Source organism: Maylandia zebra, linkage group LG2 (genome assembly GCF_041146795.1).
Source record: "Maylandia zebra isolate NMK-2024a linkage group LG2, Mzebra_GT3a, whole genome shotgun sequence".
In the NCBI taxonomy this organism is placed as follows: domain Eukaryota; kingdom Metazoa; phylum Chordata; class Actinopteri; order Cichliformes; family Cichlidae; genus Maylandia; species Maylandia zebra.
In genome coordinates, this window is record NC_135168.1 from 28,138,389 (window position 1) to 28,145,447 (window position 7,059).

General features: G+C 40.8%; 1 long non-coding RNA gene across 2 annotated transcripts; it reads left to right on the top strand.

Annotated features, from left to right (window-relative positions):
• The first annotated feature begins 2,227 nt into the window (after positions 1–2,227).
• LOC143421440 (uncharacterized) lies at positions 2,228–5,941 on the top strand. 2 transcript variants are annotated; one of them, XR_013101086.1, is made up of 3 exons: positions 2,228–2,677; positions 2,964–3,030; positions 3,305–5,941. It is a non-coding gene; the product is annotated as an uncharacterized LOC143421440 (long non-coding RNA). The 2 variants fall into 2 exon arrangements; XR_013101085.1 differs by lacking the exon at positions 2,964–3,030 and having other exon boundaries at positions 3,245–5,941.
• Positions 5,942–7,059: the final 1,118 nt, after the last annotated feature.

A 7,059-nucleotide genomic window follows, 5' to 3' on the forward strand; every position in this document is an offset into this window, starting at 1 on the left:
TGGCTGGTCGTATAAACTAATAAAAGGAAACACAGAGCAGCTGGCAACAGCAGAACGAGACTGGTGATGCAGAGCTTCATTAAAAGAGTGTTTTAGCCCAGCTGTAAACACTCTACTCATTCATCCTCAACATTCAACACCATAGATGAAATAAACCTAAAAAGAAGCGACACAATCTTAGTGGTAAATATAAACTTAAGATTATATTTCCTGCTGTAAAACCAAAAGGATTTTGTATCGTGGTGTGTCTCCGGGACCAAGACACTGAGGCTGAGGCCAGAGGGCCAGCGAGTAAGTGACAAAAATGAACATAACACCTCTCAAAGAGGTTTGAACGTTGTTTTCCTTTAGAGAAGAACCCAAATGAAGTGGTAACACAAGAAACAAAAAACATTAGTTTATCCTAACGTGAATATTTATGCTGCCCTTCCTTGAACTCACACTCTCAGTGGACAGGAACAAAATACTGATACAAAATGCAAGAACTTCCTAAAACTTCCCAAAGAAATATGGTACGCGTGTTTTGGTACTAAAGTCATCATCTTGTGCATTTAAATATGAGGGAGTGTGCATGATGTATGTGCGTGTGTGTGTGCAGGCGGACAGATGCTGGCGTAGCAGGTGCTCCGTCCTCTGACAGCTGACAACTCTAGCTGCTTTTAAACCTTATGGCCGACAGACCAGGGTCACATTGTTAGTTAAACACTTTGGTCGTTCTCCAGGGGCGACCGCGTTAACCTGCATGACAAACCTTATGGCAAACTGACCCTGGCTACTTTTTTAGATAACCACACAAACAAAACAACAACAAACCCTCAAGGTCAGATCGTGAGTTAAACATATTTTTAAAGTCATCTCTTTTTTGTAATAGATAATCATGAGTTTGATGTTATTATTCCTAACATACTTTCATTGGATGAACACAAAGGCCTCTGGAGAGCCTTTAAGAGCCATTAGAAATAAGACAGGCCCACTGGACCACAGTATATGTTTATTAAGGTTAGTAAGTGGACAAGCATTTACATGGTCATCTCAGAAAATGTCAATATCTTGAAAAGGTCCATTTTAGTTGTAAAATTTAGTTTCAGTTTTGATGATCAAGGTTTATTGATCATAAAAAGAGTATATTTGAGTGTAAGTACATGATTATTCAAACAGTAAAAATACTGAACATCTCTTGTTCTAGATTACGGAGACGTTAACATGGGGAGGACAGCTGACTTTAATTGGCCCAGGAGAAGATCATTCACATCCTCTACAAAGAGGATAAACCACAGCTCTTTGGTGAAAAGCATTTTCATGGAAAGTTGAGTGGAACAGGAAAGTGGAACTTTCCTGGCCACAGGCTTCAAGTGAGTTCAGTTCAAGTTTGGTTATAAAGCACCAAATCGTAACAACAGTAGCCTTTGAATTCAGGTGTTTTCAGTCCCATTGCTACCGCTGGTTTGAACCATTAGAATGACTCACTGTGTCACAAATATTTTTGAAAGGCTGGATGGCTAAGTAGCTGAATGGTACGCTAACAGGATGGCACTGCTACATCAAATCAAGTGTAAGTGGTGAGCTCCAAACCTCCTCTAACATTAACATCAGCAGAAAAAACTTCATGGCAGGAGTTTCCATGGTAGCAGCTCCTGATGGTGTGCTATGTGACCCAGATCGTTGGGCACAGTATTTGTCCATACACTCTGTTAGACTGGCTTTTGTTGAAAACAGGAATCTGATGTAAACCTTGATCTTTTGGAAAATACTTGTTGTTATTTAAATACCTAAATTGGAACGATGTATTCGGTAGATAATGTGGCCATGAGGTGTACCGTGCATGATCTACTGTAGACGTCCAGCTCAAACTAAATGCCTTCACTTAATTTTATTCAATGGTTTTGTATTTACAGCAGGTATGTGTGCTAAACAAAATATGGATAGTTTTGTGAAACAGAACTGTAAAGCGTAAAGCTGAATCACTGCTAACAATGAAAACCTCCACAGAAACAACAAAAATCACAGTGAGGAAAAAGTCATTTATATTTTTAACCCAGAATGAAAGAAAAACTTCTGCTGACAACAAGTGTTGATATGGGAAATGTGACAGAAACAGGTACAGTTTCCTGGGGTTCATTAGTCCAGAGAGTGCAGGCTGAAAGACCGTCATGAAGAAAGTAAAGGTGATTGCACACAGGAGTCAGACTGTTTCACTAATAAAACAGATGTGTATTGATGGTGGGGCTCAGTCTTCCTGTTAGTCATGTGATTTATTACAGTTACCATCTGATTTATTGACTCTTTGGTCAGTGGTTGGAGCGCTCTGAGGGAGTTTAAGATCACACACCAAGATTCTGTTGGCCTGTATAACACCTGTCATCAAAACAATTGTGATTCAAATGAAAACAATACTAAATACATTTGCAAATTAATCAAAACTTCTAATTAAAAATGGAAGCAACAGCAAAACACTGGAACCAGGTTCAGCTCTCTGTGAATGTAACATATGTGTTAAATACTTGTGAATTTCACCCAAAACACTTTCTTTTTTTGGATTAAATATGTCATTTTTGCATCTCACTCTCCTACCTGTGTGATCTGAGTCTGTGTGCGTTCATGTGCATGTGTGCGCTGCGTGGTGACGTAGGCGCGTGCATGTGTGCCCCGGTCACAGCTCCTTTCAGCATGGCCGGAGGTAAGTCACTGCCACGTTGCTCTCAGCTAATTAAAGTTTGTTCGGATCCCAAGCTGCAGTGTGAATACAGCCGAACCGCCGCGTTTTTGTTTGTCATTAAGAGACTCATTCGAGATAAGTTTTGTGGAGGGCGGAGTTCACTAATATACACTTATAATGAGTTTTAGTCGAGAACGCAGCTAAAATGCTAGCATGCTAAGTTAGCTTGATCGCTAGCGGCTTGAGAGCGTACTCGCGGCAGTCTCTCTTTTTTTTAACAGCATGCACTCTTTTTTTTCTTCGTCAGGAGAGGTGTACTGGCAGTCGTGGCAGGCGTGACACACACAGATCGAACACATATTTCTGTGTTGCAGGTATGGAGATGTTCTTATGTTTTGGAGATGCAGTCTTTCATTTATTGTTCTTATAAGTTGTTTTGATGTTTTTTCAGTGACATATTATTTATTTTGTGCTTTTTGTTTTTGAGAGCTTAAGTTAATGTTTTAAAACAATTTGTTGTATTTGATTCGTTATATTAATGTAGTATTAATGAAGCTGCAGGCGCAGCTCCTTTCAGCATGGCCGGAGGAGAGGTGTACTGGCAGTCGCGTGACACACACAGATCGAACACATATTTCTGTGTTGCAGATGTACAGTAAAGAGCCAAAGACCAGTACTGTCTCCTGCCTCTTACTTTCACGCCAGAACACAACGCAGAACAACAGGCGTAACGCATGAACGGGTTACATGAAGACTGGTGCCACTGGATCAACATCCTGTCATCTACCAAACAGTGCGGGTATTAGGGTTTGGTTAATATCATTCTGTTTACATGGAATTCCTCTGGGTTAGGGTTGACTTCTTTTTGGACATCATAAATACTTTGTCCTTCCATTGTTCACAGTGCTGAATACACTGAGTCGTATCAGGCCCAGTCATGTGTTTGTTGGAGGAAGACACACTCCAGCCATGTCTTCACATTGCCAATCGCTGTTTGTTTTCTGTCTCTGCGTGGCCCACACTACAGCTCTTCTTTCCCCTGTGAAATGCAAAGTGTAGCATCACATACACTGGAGAGCGTTACGAGTTCATTCGTTTTCCACATAGTAACAGTATTCACAGTGAACTCAGGTCCTTTGTGTTGGTGCGATTGCCTGCTGCTATGATTGATTGAAGGTAATTTTAAAAAGCTATGGGTTGTAACTTTGTATCTACACCAGCAACAGTTCCACAGCCTTCAGAACTCATCCATTGTTTTTCCACTTCTGTGACCTCTACTGTTGAACCTCCCTGCAATATTAACATATTTACCTTATTAACTTTATTTGTTTCCAGCCTCACTGTGCAGATCTCAAGAGCCTACTTACTGCAGAACACACGCTTTGTCAGCATGCATAATCAAGTTTAGAAATCATATTTTATGCAGCTGCTGAAGCTGATTTATTTTCTGTCTGCACAGAGTGGCACTAATTCTTGCTTTTTTTTCCTTCTAAGTCACACTTTTGCCTCATCCATCACTTCTCTGTGAGACTGCTGCATCTGTCCTGTTTCTTTAGTTCTGCAGACACTCCCAATCACTTCTGCCAGACTATCATGAAGTTTGGAAAAGAAGAATCAGGAAGTAAATAACTATACCAAATATACATCCATCTTGTGCAATTCCAGGTCTTGGGTGGTGGTGCCTAACTCAGCTACAACAGGGTAAGAGGCAGGTACCCTGATAGATTGCCAGTTTGTGGCAGGATAACACAGAGCTAATGAAAAAAAAAATCCAAAAATGACAAGTGATGTCTATTCTTCCTTCAAAGCTCTGCAATAGAGCAAACACCATTCCAAAATAAAAGCACAGGCATCAAAACAAACAGGAGGTTTAGGCTACGTTCACACTGCAGGTCTTAATGCTCAATTCCGATTTTTTGATCAAATCAGATTTTTTTGTCTGCTCGTTCACACTACAAATAAAATGCGACAGCAAACGCGCTCTAGTGTGAACGCTCAAAGCGGCCCGCATGCGCAAAAGAAGATGTCACACACAACGAACTCTGTTTAGACCCAGAACAACAGTATTGTTTGATTGATGGCCCTTAATATAAAGACTTCGGATTTCACGTTTCCCAATTTTTGCTTTAAGTTATTTTGTTATTTACATAATAATGTAAATAACCTAATAATGATCCTTATTGCTGTTTTAGAGAGGAGCGGTGCTTCAAAGGATAGTTGCAGATTTCTGTCAGAATCTGCAGATTATACAGTACAAATAAAATGTTCACGTTGTCTTCCCAACAGTTTCACTAACATCTACACTGGATGGCCAGGAAGCGTTCGCGCTCTTCTCTGGCGCTGATAATTGGCTTCAGTCTTGTGTCGGTGACGTAAAAGGCGGATTTAATGCGACTTGACCGTTCAAACAGCAGTCGCTTTCTAAAACATCGGATATGTATCGGATTCAGTACCACATACGAAAGTGACCCAGATCGGATTTGAAAATATCGGATTTGCGCCGTTCACACTGTCATAGCATGATCGGATATCGGATTTGATGCGCTTTCGCCTGCAGTGTGAACGTAGCCTTAGTTAGCAGAAAATACACTTTTAACATTGGAATTTTGTAATGATTTTACTTTTTGCGGTGTAAATAGTGTAGCCCACCACATCCACTAAGCCATCATGAATGTTTTGTAGTTCCTTTTTTAAATTGTCATATTTTTTTGTGAAATGCAATGCTTTTATTTTGAAAAGAGAAAGTAGTACAAAAAATATGGTGTGTTGGCAGTGTTGGGAAGGTTACTTTTAAAATGTATTCTATTACAGAATACAGAATACATGCCCCAAAATGTATTCTGTAACGTATTCCGTTACGTTACTCAATGACAGTAACGTATTCTGAATACTTTGGATTACTTAATATATTATCATTGTCAGGGTTCCTGGGTCGTTGACCCAGTGATTTCAGTTTGTTCATGTTCAGTTTAGTTCGCCACATTAATGTTCTCACTTCCTGTTTTTTCCCGTGTCAGCTTGTCTCCCGTGTCATTAGTCAGATTATGTTCAGCCCTGTACTCACCTGTTTCCAATCATTGTCATCATTCAACCTGTGTATTTAAGTTCCTCTGTTTCACCAGTTCTCTGTCGTGTCATTGATGTACATGTGATGTTCCTGTTGTCTCCCCGTATGTATGTTCAGTTAGTTAGTCAGCCAGCCATTCATCCAGTCTTTCAGTCAGCCAGTCCTTTGTTCCTGCTTTGTTCATTCACCCGCTCCAATAAATCCCCGTCATTTCTGTACCTGCGAGTCCTGTGTTTGGGTTCCTTCTTCCTCGCCTCCCCACAACGCCTGACAATCATGCTTTTTACAACAACGTGAATGTACTATTGCTGTGTGATTTATTACTATTACTGAAGGTCCGCGACTCCGAACTGTAGTAAAGGGACCTCTGACTAATACGGCGGGGTCCTTGTCGGCTCATAGCCGAAAAATAGCTTTACTTTGTTGTGTGGGTCAATTTTTCTTGCGAGAGACAGAGAGAGGCGTTGAAAGGCTGCTCCAACGGAACTTATTGTTTTCGGAGGAAAACACGAACACGGTGTACAGTCGAGTCTTAATAGCTTACTTACAACTGGGCTCGTCAGGCACTCTTCTTGGCTGAAGTGGTTATTATTATATTTACATGCTTCCAGCTCCCGTTTTTGCTCGATGACAACTCCTACCTTTCCACCCTTTTTCTCCCTCCTCGCGCTCACAGACCCACAACGTGTATGGCAGTCCATTCTCCCTGCAACACGGACTACACTGCCCATGATGCTACATTCTTTAGAGCTATGCTTGTAGCATTATGCCTGTTAGCTTAGCACAACAACAACAACGAAAAGGCGCTCTCTCACCCAGGAAACACACAGTCGCAGAGAGAGAGAGAGAGAGAGAGCGTTGCCCTGTAACCATGGAAACCGTAACGCTGCCGCCTGGAACAACAGACCGTAGCTGTCAAACAAAACCCAAACAGTCCTGACCCATGACAAAATGAAACGGGAAAGTACCGCAGTGTAATCCATTTATTTCAACAAAGTAACTGTATTCTGAATACCACCTTTTTAAACGGTAACTGTAACGGAATACAGTTACTCATATTTTGTATTTTAAATACGTAACGGCGGTACATGTATTCCGTTACTCCCCAACACTGTGTGTTGGAAGGATAGAAGAAGAACATCATGGTGAAAAAGGATCTTCCAAATAAAAGAAAGTTAGACACTTTTATTGCCATTATCACATCACTCATTCAAACATAACATGCTTTTATTTCATATTGCGATCAACACATTGCGAGTAACATTAACAAGCTTTAAGTGAGACTGTGTAAGCCAGCAAATAACTGCACAGGCGCTAGCCTAATAGCCTAATAATA